Here is a 19,102-nt window from a genome sequence, read left to right as displayed (position 1 = left end):
TACTTTGATCAGATATAGAGAAAACAAGTTCTCTTATATTTGAGTATGACAACTTCAGTTTGGATTTTCATTTTTACTTATCCTCACATATCTATAAAAGTATATCCTTTATGTTTTAAATGAAAAGGATTAATCATATGAACAAGCAATACTTATTGGTTCTATGGATATAGTGACAATTGCTCTGGAGGGAGAAAAGGGTTTCCTTGAAGAAATAAGAAAAACCGCGATCTTCCAATTACACAAACACACAAATGATGACTTGCAAGCATCAAAATCAGGCCTTATACAGGGAACTTCCCGTCCTTAAATCTAGTTAGGAAGGCATTTCCACACTGACCACTCACATGGATAAATCCTTCAATTTATGCAGATGTCGATGTATAAAGGAAGAAAGAAGTGAACTACATTCGCTTCCATGTCTGATAAGGTCTGATGTGAATGCTTTTTTCTCCCATGTCTCTTTGTCAGTGACATTGAATGCTGGGCAAGAAACTAAATACTCAAACTCATAAATGACAAATTAATATGGAAATGTGATTTGTTTTCTATTTTTACAAACGTAGTTTAGTGATTAAAGTCTCAAATGAACTGACCTTAGGGCTTTTAACCATAGCACGGTTCGTACTTGTGTGAGGCTCATTATTAGCACCTTGGAGTAATGAATTCATTCAGTCAATTCTCAATTGTATGTGGATGAATTTATATGTGGGCTCCTGGAGTCAACATGCATATAATCCAGAAGTCATTAGTGACACCTTTTAAATGAGAGTGAAGGGTAGGGGTCCTGACTATAAAGGGTCAGAAATAGGACTTTCAGGATGCTGGTAATGTTCTTTCTAGAGCCCCACCTAAGTGTATTCACTTTGAGGTAAATCATTAAAGCTGTACTCTCATGATTAATACGATCTTTTACTTATGTGATTCTTCAATTTTAAAAAAGGCTAATGAAAAGAGAAAATTTTTAAAAGTGAAAACGTTACATGATCTAAGCTCCATGAAATTATGGATTTCTGTCTTGTTCAGTATTCCCAGTTCCTAGAACCTGGCACATGGAAAGGATCCGATGTATATTCAAATGAATTAATGGTTAAAAAACATATCCTACTATGCAAAGGTAGAAGAGCTGCTATAAAACAGTAAAGATTCCCCTACCCCACCTCTCCTCATCTCCAATCCTGCTTTTCAGAGTGACTGACTTTCGTCTACTCCTCATTTTCTCTTTTTAGTTTTCCTGGGGGTTCTCTTCATATCTGCAAACACTATGTTTATATCTTTTTTTCTTAATTTGTCGATTTTAGACATTATGCTCTTGTTCTACACATGAGGACTGAGTTTACATTACTACCACTTCCCTTTTTTCCTCCTCCAACTATAGTTATAATTAATGAGAACTTGAGCCCATTTAGAGTTAAAATATTGAATTTTATATGCAATTTCTGTATCAAGCATGTCTTCAATTTCTTTGGAGAAATATGAATTTAAGTTTATGGTAGAGATTGATTAATAACAAAAAGATGCAACCCCAGAAACACCTGATGCCAGAAAGAAACTAGACTAAGACCATAAATGATAACTCATAATCCAAAAATGAACAGTTCCTCATATTATCATAATGACAGTCAAGAATTATCTTTGTACCTTCTCACATGCATTTCCCTTACGGTGATCTTGCTCAATACAGCAAGAAAATCTGAAGTCTTCCAAATAATACTATCACATCAACAAAACAAGTAATTTTAGATGTAAATGGTCATCTAGTCTAACTTCTAATTTTTATACATCGAGAAAATGAAACCCAGAGAAGTTAATTTGCCCGGAGCCACAAACCTTAATCAATAGCTACCTAGTCAATATCTGCTGACATTCTGTCTAGTTCTTTACTTACTCATTTAGCAAACTTACCAGGCACTATGCAAAGAGAAAGTAAGATAAAATCCCCACCCTCAAGATATTTTCTGTCTAGAAAACATAAGAAGTCAAGAGAACACGGAATGCAAGCACATAACTTCACAGAGAGGTCAGGGAGAATGGATAGAGGAGAGAGAGAGAGAAAGGACGATGCCCGAACCACCCCTGAAGGCTGAGTAGTTGGCTAGGAAGGAAAGGACACTCTTCACACAGGGAGCGCATATGCAGAGGCATTCAAAGTGAGAAAACACAGAGGATAAGGAACCAAAAATTGATGTGGACGACTTGAGAAATAGGGGATGGGTGAGGAGCAAGGGTGGGAGGTGAGCTGTACAGGAATCAGCTTGTGAAGACAACAGAGATTCATTTCAGAAATATAAAGATTGTGACTTGATCAGACTTGCACTTTAGAAAGCTGACCTTTATGCTGGAATGAAAGGTGGAGTAGAAGGAGATAATGAATCAGGAGACAATGCAAAAATGAAAGCTAGAAATTCAATGAGGAAGGGATGGATTCTGGAGACGAGGAGGAGGCTGAATTGACAGAGCTTGGTAACTGGATGAGATAAGTGAGTATGCATGAAGAATGGGCTCCTAGATTTCTGGCATGGGGAACCTACCAAACGGATCATAGTGGGCTAACAACTGCATTTCTTAATGTGCATGGGGGGTGGGGGAAGGATTGCAATTTGGTGAATGAGGATGATCATAAATTTGATACTGGCATACTGATGGGGATATCGATGTGAAGATACTTCAGCAGCTTGGCAATAAAATTACTATTTTTTGTGGCTTGCCTTGAATGACTGGATCCCTTCAGTTTAACAAATATTTAGTAAATATAGCACAACTGCCCCCCGAATCATCCATCTATTTCAACACAGGATTGAACTACCTTTGTAAACAACTTGGACTAATTCCTATTTGGCTGTTACAGCACACTTTCTAAGAGAAATGGGATACTTTCCTGACCATCATAAAAAAGAACTTGAGGATAAATGACTGCTAAGGTAATGTTTTAAAATAGTCAGGGGTGCCTGGGTGGGTCAGTCAGTTAAGTGTCTGCCTTCGGCTCAGGTCACGATTCCAGGGGCCTGGGATCGAGCCCGCATCAGGCCCCGCATCAGGCTCCCTCCTCAGTGGGGAGTCTGCTTCTTCTTCATCTCCCCCTGCTTGTGCTCTCTGTCTCTCAAATAAATAAAATCTTAAAATAGTCAGGAAATATTAAAATGTTCTAATGTGTGCTTATTAAATTTAGTTAAATGCCTAAAATGGGAAATTGGGTAAAGACATGAAAAGAAGCCATAAAGCTATTTTCTCAAACGAATGCAATGTTATGGCATGAGAGCAAGCAAATACATTTAATTGTCAAATACCATGCTTTTGATTTTAATTTTCCAGGTGTATTAAGGTTTGCTTAATCACAACTGACTTCTATAATGTTTTCAGAATGAGGGGGAAATAACCATTGTTTTCAATTAATCAAAAACAGTATAATCCACAGTGAAATACCTATAAAAATGTTCTTTTCAATCTCTCTCTCGCTTTTCCTCATGACACTTTCCTTGTCATCCATGATACATAGAATTTATTCTTTGGAATTCTGATTCACTTTCTAGATTATTTTTCTTGTTCATATTCACATTAGTAATAAAGTTCAAGATCTAATTTTATAGAGAACACTCCCACTAAGTCCTTACCTATGCTTTTATTATCCTTGATTTTGACCAAACTTTTAAGGCTCGTAGGTTTAACACACACACACACACACACACACACACACACACACACACACACACACCACACACCTTACTCTATGTTAAGTGCGTAATAAATGAGTGAATCATATGAATGTGGCATGGGAAATGGGAATAGGTATGTGTTTGATTCATCGTAATCAATCCCAACAAAAAGCATTTTCCCAGTCTTCCTGGCTGGCTTGAAATTAGCAGTGTGAATACATTTTATAAAATAATCTTTTCTGGTCACCTGGGTGGCTCAGTTGGTTAAGCGTCTGACTCTTGATTTTGGCTCAGGTCATGATTTCAGGGTCGTGAGGTGTAGCCCCATGATGGGCTCTGTGCTGGGCATGGAGCCTGCTTCACATTCTCTTTCCCTCTCCCTTTGCCCCTCTGCCCCCCACTCCTTCTATTAAAAAAATAAATAATCTTTTCTACTGCCTAGATTTTATATTCAATTTTAATTTTTATAAACTAACGGTTTTGTGTATTCCTTTAAGTACTTTCCTGAACACCCAACAAAACTAAAAATAAGTTTAATTTAATTTTTATTCTTTACCTTCTTCATGTTTCTTTCTACTTTGAATTTCTTCTATATAAACAGCCATTCATACTCCTTCCATCCTTCTGTATCATCTCTATTTTAACTTTATAAATCATAAAGATGCTTGTATTATGCACAGAGCATAATACAAAATGTTATAAATTGTAAGGGATTCTTTTCCTTTGACCTCACCACCATACCCAGCCCCTGTTTAAAAGAAAAAAAAACACTGAAGTTTATAAACCAAGTCTTAATGATCAAATGCCAATAAATACTTAAATCCTAAAAAATAAACCAATACCTAAGACCTAGCAGACAAAGAAGTTCTTCAAATATCAACAGAACATGAAGAATTCATGTTAAAACACTCAAAAAATAGTCATTCTCTCCATTCCTAAAACTCTTGCCTCAGGAGGCATATCTTCTAAGACAATCAAGTAATTTATTCTCACTATTTGAATGAATTGCAGGCGTGGGCACAGGACCAATAAACAGGTAGACTGATTAGGGAGTCTGTCATCACTTTTAATTCTTCTTCTTTCATGCCTGATTTTTGTTAGAATTGATTTCTGGAGATAAAAAGGTATGGGAAGGGAAAGGTATGTCCTGACATTGAAACAGTGTAATATGTTCAGTCCAAATCACATGATAAACAATAATAACAAATAATTTTTTAAATGGCTGCTACTTTGACAAAATTCATTATAGCAATTGAATTTTTTTAATGTTAAATGCTTTCTATAGAGGTGTGCTTAACTTTATGCGTGTTTTGTATTTTTTTAGTTCAAGTTAGAAAAAAGAAAATCTCACCAACAAATACTCATGTAGCAAAAGCCTTAAAACTAAGAAAAATCCATAGCTTTATTTTCCAGTATGGAATGTATGAATTGTCCATAGATTTTTGCCTAATACAGTAAAGATAAGGATAACATTATAGTTTTGTGTTTTTGTTTATGCTTCTCTTCATGCCTAGAAGCTGTAGACTGAGCTGATTATGTAACGGAACACAGAATTTATCCTTCTCTAAGACTTCTCGCAGGGAAGCTACCAAAGTACTTGGATTATATCTCATTATTTTAACTAACAAACACTGCTGTGACAGCATTACAGTGTACTTGTTATATAAGTAAACATTTAGTTTCTTCCACAGTTTGTTGGCAACAATAGAAATGATTATACATAGAAATATTTGTAAACAATTTTTAAAATTCATTTTTAAAACCTGAATGTATGAAAGAGGTCACTGTCAGAACCAGAATTAAGTGGGCAGCAAAGCAGAGTGGATTGAAATCAACAATTTCCAATAAAACGCTTCTAACTCTCCTGGGGGTCAGGACACAAAGCCTAGGAGTGCCTGCATTGTGTTCTTTTCTAGTCTGGATGGTAGATTTTATAAATTGTGTCCACATAGAAGACATGGTTAAATTTAGAGTTTCAAGGACAGTTTTCTGAAAATGCTACAAGTGAAAAATAATCAACGAAACTCTGACATGAGGTCCTGGATATTGCAAAATCATTAAACTAGGAAAGTGGAAAATACAGTATCCTTACTACCTGCCTGCTTGTTCCTGAGGTTTACCAGCTAGTAACTTTTCCCCTCGTTTTTTATAGGTGATAAGTATTTAATTCTGGATGGCTTAACGTATTTTGTTTTTACTTTTTAATTGCTTAATTTAGATAGGCTTTGACAAACTTTGGATTACAAAGCAATGCCTGGAGCATTGTTTCCTTTTTTGGAGATACTAATATTGAAATTACAGTTTCAGTGGAGCTCAGAGAAATTGTAGCGTAGCCAAAAAGTGACATTTTTTTACTTGCATAAGCACCTTTTATCATTTCAATTATTTTATTACCTTGCTTCATAAATGCCTCTAAAACTGGAAACTAAAAGCCATTTTTTTTCCAGTTCATAAACTCATCTTTCAGAATGAAACACTTTCCTTTTGAAAGGCACTGGATACTTTTTAATAAATTCCTTGTTCTAGTAAACTTCATGTGCTCTTTAGATATGAATATAATATCTAGGAAGCAAGAACTAGTTTTTGGTTTCTTTCTTCCCAGAAGGCAAGGCAAAATAGTGTAATTTTTGTTCCTTGCAGAAAACAGCTGCCCTATTTTTGAACAAACAAAAGAAAACTTATGCCATTCCTTCACTCAAGAAATAGTTACTGATGACCCACTATGTACCAACAAGCACAACGCTGAATGTTAGATATGCCTTTGTCAGTATAAATTTGACATGATTTCTTTTTAGTTGGAACTACAGGATTTTGATTTTTCAGATAGCTCTTTCCCTCTCCTTTCTATTATTTTTAAAAATAATTAGGCTTTTAAAGAATGAGCCATATAGAATCTTTATATTATTTAAAGCTCCATCAGTAAGAATCTTTTCTCACCATTAAAAGAAATTGAGTCTATAGCTTAAATTCATTAATACCTATTGAAAGTATGGGTCAGAATAAAAGCTGGTTATAAGATTTTGGCCTAATGGTGAAATATAAATAAAAAGTAATAATCCAATTTGTAATGGGGAATTAAGCCTCCACTTCATTATTTTAATTTCAAAAATAGGCAACAAATTAAAGCAGATGAAACTTGTACTACTGACAATTAAGTCTATTAGTTACTATAGGAAATTAAGGAGAGAATAATAACTGATTGATTTCTTTTTAAAATTTAAAATACAATGATAATTTTTATGATTAAATATTTTCATTTGTAATCTACTCTTGAGACTTCTGTAATTTTTAACAAATGACATCTTATCCTACTTTAATGTAAAACTGTTAGGCTTTAAATTATTTGCAGTGAGGCAATAGAATATTATTTCACAACTTATTTTCTAAACTACAAATTGATTTTCAAGGGTAGGTCTATCAACCTCACCCGCAATATGAAAGACAGCACATTAATTTGCACTCAGGAACACCTTCTCTAATATAGCAGAGACCAAAGGTACAAAGCATGTTTGTCATCATGAAAACAATGCTATTTTTTTTCTAACAGTGAGGCACTAGATACTCATTAATGAAATATTACAAAGATAAGAGTCTCGGTTAGGTTACTCTACTAACTTTACCAAATTATGTGGTTTCAAATATTAATCTTTATTGTTTCAAAAAAAAAAAAAAAAAGGTCAAGGAGCCAAACTAACTTGTAGGACCACAAGTCCAAACATTCCTTCCCAGAACTAGAATGCCTCCAGTTCTTGAAAATCCTCAAGGTCTCCTAAGGAGTGACAGGGTCAACTCACAGGGGTATATATGCTTCTGGTGGCTTACCTGCTCACCTCTAAGAACACTACAGGGGAGTTCAGTATTTGTGGGAGGTGCAAGAGTGCAAATGAGAATTAATTCCCAGGAAGCAGCACAAATTGTTTCAATGTGGTTTACTGGTCACCAAGAAGCAGTTGTCAATGAACTCTAATCAGACATAAATGTAGATGTAAGAGTAGAATATTTAAAGTATCCTATGACACTAAAATTCTTTTTTTCCTTCTCTTCCTTTTTCTGTTCTTACAATATGTAACAATCTTGCCACCTTAGATGATTCATAGTATAAACAGAAAACCAATAAAACCAACAATCGCCCTGCTCATTTGCATAGCCATTAATTCTTATGCATCCATTCCGGCTAAATGTGATTCCTGTTCAATCTGTAGACTGGAAGAGCATAATCTGAGTATTTACTCTATTGGTTAAACTAGTCTGCATTTCCAGATACACTTTCTATTGTAATCATCTCCATGCTCTGAAGACCACATCTACTAACAAGTTCTGAAGAAGAAGAAAAAAAAAGATATTTTCAGTACTTTATCAAAAATCCATATGGAAACTCATATTTTTGTAACTTATTATTTTAAAATGTCAATACTGTTCTTACTTCTCCCAAGTTCAAACTAATTGAAGGCTATGAAGTAACCACTTCCCCCCAGAAGCCAGAACTTTCACCTCTTCTGAACAGGGGAATACCTCTCATAAATTAGGTAAAAAAAAAAAAAAATCTTGCTGATTGAATGATAGTCCAAGATTCCTGCAGCCGCCAAGTCTTTATCTGGACCTTCTATCTACCACAATGAGCAATCCCTGAAAGTGAACGTAGTAACTTACTTCATCAATTATCTGGAAGTCTGAAAGCAGTAGTAAAAAACCTGCCTAAATATTAGTTTCTTAAACTAGCTTCAGTTTGTTCCAAGGAACATGACAAGAGAAATACGAGGAATATGATCACTAAATCTAACATTCTAGTTATTTCCGACTAAACCTTTACCAAGGGCAACAGTCATCACAGATGAACTTGTTGAAGAGGTAGAAGTAAGAAGGAAGTGCAAAGATCAAAGTAGTACTTACAAAGGGGAACAACTATTTTTGTATGCATACTCTAGTATTTACTAACTAGGTTTGAAAAACAGGGTGTTTACTCAGCCCATCTGAATGCCAGCTGCAGAACACAAGATCAAACTGAAATCTGAAAAAAAAAAGATAATAGATTTTCAAACCCTAATTGTCAAACCCACCAACACCTAATTGGATTATAGTATTTCCTTTAAAAAGTCTTTCAAACAGGTTAGAAGTGATGTACTATTCACAGCAAGCAGTATTTCTGTGCCAGCATGAAATCTACACATAATGAGCCTTTCTTTGTGTTCACATTTGTCCAGTAGGCTGTGGCCCAGGAAGACATTTTATCTGAACGAGCTCCAGAAGGCATTGAGGACTTGCAGGTATATCAATATCGATGAATAATTTCAGGAGATTTCATGTTTCCATTTAAGATATAAGTTCAACTCCTCTTAGCAACTTAATTGCATGATAAATGTAAAATGCTACAGGAAACAAATCTTTGTATTTCCTGTCTTCCCAAGCGCAGAAGCTCAAAAAATACTTTACTTTGAATTATTTACATTTCTTTAGTGCATCAAACAGTAAAAGGATTCATCTCTAGAAAGCACAATATTAAAATCAGGAAAACGACATACTTCAGCTAAGAACTTTATTTACATCAAGAGTCCGTTTTCGTTTTAACAAACACTATGCAATTTAAACTACTCAGGAATATTCTATTGAAATGTTTTGCTAGAAAAATAAGCGCTAGACATCTTGATGCCAAGCGTCAGTGTTTACCAAAGATCACCAGTGTATAGAACATTTGTATACCGGAGTTATTAAATGTTTTAGTAATACCATGGTCATTTTCTCAGATTATGGGCTTTATAACAAAATCTTTAAGTTAAATACAGTTATTTAATAAGCTGCGATGCTGAAAAACTGTACTTAACGAAGTCCACGAAAAGGTCTTAAATCTTGATAATCAAGTACTGTATCATCAAGTCCCATTTAGGTTTCAGAACAGACCAGTAAATCAGGGCAAACATCTCCATTGGTATCTATTTTTATAGACCATAAGAAAACTTGTATTTAGGACAGGCTTTGTTTATATCATTATTTTTGTTTTAGAGGTCATGCATGATACACGGTGCTGTTGTCCAAATGTTTTACATAATCAGTATCTAAAAAGTGCTCTAAGTAGGTAATTTCTTTTCTCAAATGCCAGGCTCTGTAGAATCAGTACCAGGCCCTCCTTGTTTTTTGAAAACGAAGATACGGATCCTATAGTAGGTGAATATATTACGTCCTGGCTGGTCAGTGTGTGTGTGTGTGTGTGTGTGTGTGTGTGTGTGTGTGTGTGTGTGTGTGTGAGAGAGAGAGAGAGAGAGAGAGAGAAGTGGGGGCTTCTTTTTGAAGTAGGAGATGAAGGAATGAGGCTGTTCTACTCAGTCTGGGGGAGCTGGGGAGGGCTTTCCCAGTCAAGAGGACTGACATACACTTCTGCTTTCATTTCATGGAACGCCCTTAGGTGAAATCTGGTTCAGCACTGCACCAACCACCTTCCCCTCTCCGAAGCGCACCTCAACCCTCAAGCCACGCCAGGAGGGGGTGGGGGTGGGGGTGAACATTAAAAAAAAAGAAAAGTTTGGGAGAGTTCCCCCACTGGTCCCCATTCCCGCCTGGCGCTGGGACGCGAGGAGAAAGGACGGCCCGGGCAGCCACGGCCCTCTGGCCAAGCGGCCCCCGCGAAGTCCAGATGTGCCTTTCGCCCCTCTCTCCGAGCCCATGTGCCTCTCAACTACTGTCAACCTGGTCCTCCGTCCGCACTAGCCCAGCGGTTAGCGCAGGAATGAGGAAGTCCGAGCTGGGCTAGAGGGGGTGCGGGGCGGGTAGGTGGCGGGACTCGGGCCACACGTCCCCGGCGTGGCCCCCACTTGCCCGAGTTCGGCTTACCCTGGCGGCGAGTCCGCGCTCGGCCTCCCTGCGCCTGTGGGCTCCCCTCCCGGGCGGCGCGGGCCTGCGGGCCGGCGAAGGAAGGAGCAGCGGCCGGCCTGGGCCGGAGCGGGTCCGGTGCGGGTCGGGTCGGGTCCGGGCGAGCGGGCGCGCGGTCTCGCCGAGCCGGGCCAGTCAGCGCCGCGCCATGTCCGCAGCGCGGGCGGAGGGAAGCGCAGGGCGCGCGGTGGCCGGGCCGCGGCAGTGCCGCCTTCCCGGCCGCGGCGGCTCCGGCCTGGGCTGCGCTGGGCTCTCGGAGCGGGGCCGGCGGCGGGGCGCAGGCCGAGGGCGGCGGCGGCGGCGGCGGCGAGAGGCCGGATCGACGGGAAGGGCAGGGGAAGCTGTCAGCGCGTCGCCGGGCCGCTCCGGTGGCGAAACCTCCTCTTCCTGCCCCGGCTCGCTGGTGCACTTCTCTCTCTTTCTCTCTCGCTCACTCTCTCACTTCCTGGCTGGAAATTCCCACTGACGTCGAGAGAGAAGACAGACAGACGGACACCCGCGCGCACGCAGCGGGGGCGGGAGGTGGGGTCGCCTCCGGGGGTGGGGGAAGCCCGCGCTTCTGGGGGCGCCGTGCGCCCCCGGCCCGGCCTCGCCGCCCAGCTCGGCTCCCGCCCCTCGGGGCCGCTACGGGACCCACGGCTAGGGGCGCGCGTTCGGCGGCCCGGACGCCCGGGTGCTCTGCGGAGCTCCCGCTTCCCAGCCGGCGCTCCCGAAGCCCCAGGGGCTGGAGCGGACGGGGACGCCCCCCTGGAAGCGCCTGCGGGGCCGAATTGTCCCGGGAGGCAGGCGGCGCGGAGGCGGAGGCTGAGCGGCTGTAGGAGTCTGGCGGTCCAGAGCCCTACGGACAGGCCCAAGCATCTGAAGGGGATGATGGGGCGGCCTGGAGCCAAGCTTGCTGTGTATAAAAAGAAATCTCATCTGTATATTCCCGTTAATTTGTCTCGTTTACACGGAAATCTCGCCACAGATTAAAGTGCGATTGCTATAGCATAACTGATTTCTGTCCAGTGGATTCTGAACATCTACTGGTTTTTGGCGAGGTCTTAAATCTCCTGGTTATGACAGTTATTCAGAACTTTCATCTGTAGGGTGTTGTCAGGCCTTTATGATAATTACCGTGGATAGAATTATAGCGATGGTGGTAGCAATAGTTTTGTTCCACAGCTCATAGAGGGAATTCTGATCCAGAGGAAGGGAGTTCCTTTTTTTTTTTTTTTTTTTTTTTTTTTTTTTTTCTGGAGAGACCACTATTAGAACCCGCAGACAGGTCTCCTAGTGACCACCATTCACTAGCTTTTGGGTTTCTTTACGTGCCAGGCACGGTGCTAGGCAAGGGCTGAGGATACCTTAGGATAGAATAGCTCCCAGAATAAGAAACCTTGAGATGAAATAGACATTGTAAAGCTGGGTTCCGTGACAACTGCGTAAATTAAACTTTAAAACCCTAATAATCACGCAGTCACCAGGCAGTGTTGCTATGGCATTTGATTGCCCTAGCAAGTTGGCCATTGTTTTCACGCCCTCTCCCAGCCCCCTTTCCTCCTTCCCTCCTCTCCCCAAGGCTATGACAAGGTTCTCAGAGGAGTGTTTGGCAGAGGAATAGAGATCCATTTGACTGGGTTTGGGGTGAGTCTCTGCAATGGCTTTGGGATCAAGCAACAATCTACCTTAAAGCAATTTCATTTAACCCCAGAGGTTGTTTGTATACCTGGAATCCAGGGAATTTTATAAAGACTAAAGACAATGACTTTTTAGAAACCCCATGTCGTTATTTATAAGACATTATTAGAAGGGCGCCTGGGTGGCTGGGTGGGTTAAGCGACTGACTGCCTTCAGCTCAGGGCATGATCCCAGGGTCCTGGGATTGAGGCTAGCATCTGGCTCCCTGCTCAGTGGGGAGTCTGCTTCTCCCTTTCTCTCTGTCCTGCGTGGACGCATGCATACACAATCTCTCTCTCAAATAAATAACTTTTTAAAATACTTCTATTTAAAAAGAGACATTATTAGAAATATTTTCAATATTATATTTTAGTAGATGAATATAGAGTATACATAAAATGATTTTTGCCACTCACATGAGTATAAAGAGTGCAAACTTCCATGAAGCAAGAAAGTGTTAGGGGAGTAGTTTTCTTCTTTAAGGGGGCAGATGTGAACATGTGCAGACTTCGTGGAGGGGTGTGGGGTGTGGGGTAGTGGGGGTGGGGTAGCCCATTGATGAAAGGATGGAGAGATAGGATTGTTAGAAGAGTAGAAATATGCATGACATATTTTGGGAACAAAAATTAAAGAGCGTTATTTAGTAAAAAGGATTAAATCAAATTTCAAATTCAAAATTATCACACAGAATAAACTTAAAATTGAAGATGCGGTGTTAAGCAGGTAAATTAGCTTCCTGAGGCTGCCATAACAATGACCAAAGCTAGGTGGTTTAAAGGAACAGAACATTATCCTCTCACAGTTCTGGAGGCCAGAAGTCAGAAATCAAGTTATTGGCCTGCTCCCATTGAAGGCTCTAGGGAAGAATCTTTCTTTGCCTCTTCCTAGCTTCCGGGGGCTCCCGCAACCCTTAGTATTCCCTGGCTTTTAGCTGCATCACTCACAATCTGCCTCTGCCTTCACATGGCCTTCTGCTCTGTGTCTCCTCTCTGTCTTTATATCCACATCTCCCTCTCCTTTCTCTTATCAAGACACTAGTCATTGAATTTAGAGCCCACCCCAATCTAATATGACTTCATCTTAACTTGAGTATATCTGTAAAGACCCTATTTCCAAATAAGGTCATGTTCATAAGGACCTGGGGTTAGGACTTTAACATTATCTTTTAGGGGGACGCAGTTCAGTGCTTTACAGTAAGCAAAACTGTAAAAGTTCCCCATCTGCTCTTTTTGGTTCACCAGTTAATTTTCCTATATTCCTGCTTTGTTTCCTAACAGTTTTTCTACATCCTGTACATACCTCCTTTAAGGAATGTTTCTTACGAATTCATCTACCCTAAGGTGTCAAAGGGCATTTGCCATTATCAGACTACAGAGGAAAAAATGCCCAAAGGTAGAATTTCACACAACAAGACCATGGAAGGGCAAGTTGTGTTGTGTTTTTCATCAGTCTTTGAAATCACATAAATTTCCCTTCTCCTGAAGCTGGGTATTGGAAATGGTGTCCAGAGAATTTTTTGTCTATATATATATATATATATATATATATATATATATATTTTTTTAAAGATTTTATTTACTTATTTGTCAGAGAGAGAGAGAGCACAAGCAGAGGGAGCAGCAGACAGAGGGAGAAGCAGGCTCCCTGCTGAGCAAGGAACCCCATGCAAGACTCTATCTCAGGACCCTGGGATCATGACCTGAGCTGAAGGCAGAAGCTTAACCAACTGAGACACCCAGCCATCCCTGTCCAGAGAATTTTGAGGTCGAGATCTGTATAGTGCATATATCGACAATGAGAAATGATTTCGTGTGTGAAAGGGATTCACAAATGCAGATCCATATGTCTGAGTTTTGCAAGCTCTAAGACCCATCTTGGTGATACAACAGGCCTGAGTTGTATTTCTGTAAAGGGTACAACTTGCTTCAGGTCATGAAGCTACCTCAACATGCTTGGTCACAGGTCTTGGCTACGGGAGCGAAGATGAAATGGAAAGGGTTCACTAGACTTGCAATCAGACTTGAGGTGGAAACCTGGCTTTACCTTGAATTATCTGTGTAACATTTGCCAAGTAATAGTTTGTATGAACTTCAGTTTCTTCACTTGCACAATAAGCATAACATTATAGCTTATATTACACATTTTGCTGTAAAATAGCTATCTATAATGTCTTACATTTATGTGTTGTATTGCTATGACCTGAATGTTTGAAAGTTCATACGCTGAAATCCTAACCCCCAAAGTGAAGGTAGTATGAGGGCTTTGGGAGGTGAATAGGTCTCATGATTGGATTAGTGCCCTTATAAGAGACTCCCTGAGCTCCCAGGTTGGTGAACACGTGGAGGTGGGGGAAGAATGGCATGTCTGAAAAGAGCATGGAAGCTCTGTGCCCGTCACCCATGCCTTGCCCTAGGGATCTCTTCATCTGGCTGTTGATTCTTATTCTTTATCATATCCTTTAATACACTGGCAAATGACACAGAAATAATTGAACACCATGGACTATTCTTCCATCTATGGAGACTATGCATCATCCAATGACTATCGATTTGTTGGGGAAGTCATTGAGGAGTTCACATGTTCCTCCATGTCAACGAGGCACGAAAAGGGTATCATTTGACTTGGGACAGCTGTGTCAGACAACACACACACCAGTCAAAAAAATCAACAAATTATTTGGAAGTTATTATGATGATTTGTGGAACATTTTGTGCTACAAGCATATCTTTTGGCGTACATAGACCAATTCCTGAAGAATGGCCAGCGGCTACAAATACGCAGCGTTAGCACCACAAAGGCTAGATCCCCCACTTCCTATCCTTCAGTTCCAGGGGTAGTAAAAGAAAATATCACATTCAAACAACTGAAGAGATTATTAAATTTGTGCGTATGCTGTTGGTAAAGAGAGAGAGAGAGAGACTCCAGAGACCTGGCTCCTCCCTTCTGTCGTGTGAGGACACAACGAAAAGTCTGCAACCTGGAAAAAGGCCCCACCGGACCGTGCTGGACTTTCAGCCTCCTGCAGCGAGAGATATAAATTTTTGTTGTTTATAAGCCTCCCAGTTTGTGGTATTTTGTTACAGCTGCCCAAGTTAGCCGACCAAGATGTATGTATGTAACATAACATACATGTAACAACCTTAGCTCGCAAAGCTGTAAAGGAAAAGGGGAGGTAAAGAATGTAAGGCTTATACAATGTAAACATTTATCCTAAGAAAAAAGACTTGAAATTAATTTTCTCACAGGCTTACAGCACCGTTGACATACACTGGGTAATACACTCATTCTCGCAACATCTCTGCCTACACCCAGAGTGGAGTATTTCGTTTCACCACCATTAACTTGCCATCGCCTGTGTTGTGCTTGCACAGTTAGCAAGTCTTATTGAAGGGACACTCAATTAGCCTGTGTAAGTGGTTACAAAAGAGAAAGAAGATACAATCTCTACTACAAGAATGACCCCTTCTGGAATAGCCAGGACAAAAGTAATTGTACAATGGATCATTTCACTAAGAGTAAAACCAATCTGAGAAGGCAAAGAAATCATCTTCCTCTTTAGATTATATAAAGAATCCAGAGTTTTATTCCCTTGGCAATGAAGATACCCTGAAATAGAGACAACAATACATTTAAAAGAAGAATGTCACTAGGACGCCTGGCTGGCTCATTGGGTAGAACGTATGACTCGATCTCTGAGTAGTGAGTTGGAGCCTCATGCTGGGCACAGAGTTTACTTAAAACAACAACAAAAACAACAACAACAAACAGTGTCATAATTCTAAAAAGATAATAAAATTAAAAATTAAAATATTAAAAGAAGAATGTCACTGATCTTAGAGATACTAACATCTTTTCTATCAGTTCAAATGGATATTTATGTTCTGCCACTGCTACCTTCAAAGAGGTCACAAAACACAAAGGAGTGCTTGCAGCAATAATCTAAGGCAGAGTATGGTGACTGTTTTTACAGAGGTGTATCAGATACTCAGGCATAGGTGGGGAGAGATCCCACGATGCCTGCAGTATTGCCGGGTGCTTATCATGCTCTCGGGCTGTGGAATCAGGTGCCAAGTTCACATTTGAAGCTGTATCTGATTGTGCTCTTCTGTTCTGCCCTGTGTCGCTGTGTGACCCTGGAAAAGCAACATCATTATTCTAAGCCTCCTTTTCCTTACCTGTAAGACATGATGATTATTATACCCGCCTCGTACTGGTATAGTAAGGGTCAAATGAGATACAGGCCAGATGCTCAGGAAACTCACATTTATGTTGGTTATTATTATCAATACTGTTGTTTCTCAGAGGAAAAAACCTAAAAACTAAATAGCATTTAGTGGATGTTGGGATAGTGGATAAGATATGATGGTGAATTGGGGGCACCTGGGTGGCTCAGTCCATTAAGCGTCTGCCTTTGGCTCAGGTCCTGATCTCAGGCTCTTGGGATCAAGCCCCGCAGGGGGCTTCCTGCTCAGCGGGGAGTCTGCTTCTTCCTTTCCCTCTGCAGCTCCCCCTGCTTGTGCTCTCTCTCTCAAATAAATAAGTAAATATTTTTTTAAAAAAGATATGATAGTGAATTGATGAGGAGAAAGAAAACAGATGGATGTGGTGGTGAGACTTAAAGTCATGAAGTCTGGCTTTAAAACACAGTTTATAACAAAAAGACTTCCACTTCCACTTCCTAAAAGTAGAATTGTATTTGTAATAATGAATATAAAAAAATCTAGATTTAGGGGCACCTGTGTGGTTCAGTCGGTTAAGCTTCTGCCTTAGGCTTAGGTCATGATCTCAGGGTCCTGGAATTGGGACCATGTTGGGCTCCCTGCTCAGCCGGGAGTCTGCTTCTCCCTCTCCCCACCCTACTTCATGCTCTCTCTCTCTCCCTTTCTCTCAAGTGAATAAATGAAATCTTAAAAAAAAAGGTCTAGATTTAATCCCAGACACCCACCTGCTAACATTTTTTGTCTATCACCTCTCTAAAGCACTTAAAATATGTCCCATAAATCATAATGAAATGTTCAAAAAGACTATTCTCTTAAAAAATGTAAACTAAGGGCCTGATGGAAACAGGGGAAGTACATATTGTTTCACCAAAGAATTGGCCATAAAAGCATATCCTATACATGGAGAGACTCAGGAAGGAGAGGATGTGGGAGAACCAGGATTTGAATCTAAGTCAAATTGACATCTACGTGTGAGAGGCTGAGATGCAGGTGGTAGGAAAGAAGTTGTAATTTGTGAACATATAGAAGTCCTGGCATCATTTACACTTTTCTTTGAGGCAGTAAAGAAGGAATGGAATATCTATTGTTTTCCTCTTTATGGAGATTACAAAGTAATAGTCATTCTGGAATTTATCAACAATATAAGTGGGCAAAACAATTACTTTCTTTTACAAAGACTTTTATAGCAAAATATATCCTAAATAAATGAACTACTCAGGCCAGAAAGAGTTGATATTTTATGTGATCCTTTCATAATCTAAGTGAAAAATGTTTTGGATTCAACCTGAAATAGTGGCAGTAGAAATAGTGAGCACTATCATTTATTGAGTACTTATTACTTGTGACATTGTTTCTAGTGTATTTATATGATGTTTAGAGTAAATAATACTAGTGGCTATTTAAAAAAAAACAGTGATTTAACACAATAAAAGTTTAAAAATTTACTTCTCTTTTACACACAAAATTCACTGCGGAAGCTTGTGGTTGGTTGGCTCCCCTGGGCAGCTCTTCTCCAACGATTCAGAATCTTTCCATCATCTAACTTCACTGCTGTTATGTGTTGCTTCCAATATTGCCTCAGAAAAGGAAGAGAGAGCACAGGAAATGTAAGTCTTCTTTTAACTGTCTTTAATTGAAAGTAACACAATACTTCTGCTCACCTTCCATGGTCCCTCTTAGGGGCAATGGATCCAGGAACTACAGTTTGGCTGGGTAGTTAGGAAGAGGAAACAAGTTGAGCGAACATATGGTTAATAATTGCTACACACATATTAATTTATTTAATTCTCCAACAACTGTGTAAGATAGGTTGTTATTACTCCCATTTTTACGGATGAAAAGTCAAATCGTTGTTCTAAGGTTTCATAACCAGGATGTAGAAAGGGAACCCAGACTTGACCCCAGTTGATTTGCCTCTAGCATCCATGCTCTTAACCACTACACTAAACTATCTTTCCAATGAAATGAAAACGAGAAGAATTTAAGAGAGTTTTAGAAGATAAGGCCAATAGGACACGTTTATAGATTATATGTGCAGTATGAGTAAGAGGAAGAGTGAGAAGCAGCTCTGAGATTTTAGTCTGGGTGATTGGGATGGTAACATCACAACTGAGAAAGAATCTGTGGGAATATGATATGCTCGGTTTTAGACATATTAAGTATGATAACCTTGATGAGATCTCCATGTGAAAGTGACTATGGCTCAAATTCAAGCCCGATGTTCAGAGAGATATAGGGTTGGCGCTCTAAATCAAGAAAGAACTGCGAAGATGTGATGATTGTCATGACCCAATATGAGTGACCCAAGAGAGTTGGAAGAGAAGAGGACCAAAGACTGAAATTTGAGGAATAATTATTGCTGGGATTGCTGTGTGTGTGTGTGTGTGTGTGTGTGTGTGTGTGTGTGTGTGTGTTGTGTGTGTGTGTGTGAGAGAGAGAGAGAGAAAGAGAGAGAGACAGTGCACAGGGAGCACAAGGGCAAGCTGGGGGAGGGATGGGGACAGGAGTTGCTTAAAGACTCCTGAGGTGCCATCAAAGGCAGGAAGAAGGCCTAGAAAACCAGACAAGAGAGAGTTTCCAGGATCAGAGTGCTTGGCAGTGTCAAACACTAAAGTCAGTTCCTGAAAGGCTAGGATGAGAAAAAACAGTTGAATTTGGATGTTATGAAATCCCGAGTATGGCTATAGGGGATGGTTGTGCAGCTAAGGA

The 19,102-nt window shown here is 40.0% G+C and overlaps 1 protein-coding gene across 4 annotated transcripts in view; it reads right to left on the bottom strand.

Moving 5' to 3' along the window:
- The window catches only part of NFKB1 (nuclear factor kappa B subunit 1), a 111,122-nt gene extending 99,928 nt beyond the window's left edge, over nt 1-11,194 (bottom strand). Inside the window, exon 1 of one of the 4 annotated variants that reach the window (XM_057309517.1) lies at nt 10,476-11,194. The gene's annotated coding sequence lies outside the window, so the exon portion shown is untranslated. The remainder of the gene's footprint in view (nt 1-10,475) is intronic. The other 3 variants (XM_057309518.1, XM_026509645.4, XM_026509646.4) reach the window with 3 other exon arrangements.
- Between the last annotated feature and the right edge of the window lie 7,908 nt (nt 11,195-19,102).

The sequence above is a fragment of the Ursus arctos genome, unplaced genomic scaffold (genome assembly GCF_023065955.2).
Source record: "Ursus arctos isolate Adak ecotype North America unplaced genomic scaffold, UrsArc2.0 scaffold_9, whole genome shotgun sequence".
NCBI classification, from domain to species: Eukaryota; Metazoa; Chordata; class Mammalia; order Carnivora; family Ursidae; genus Ursus; species Ursus arctos.
This window is presented reverse-complemented; position numbering and strand designations above follow the sequence as displayed.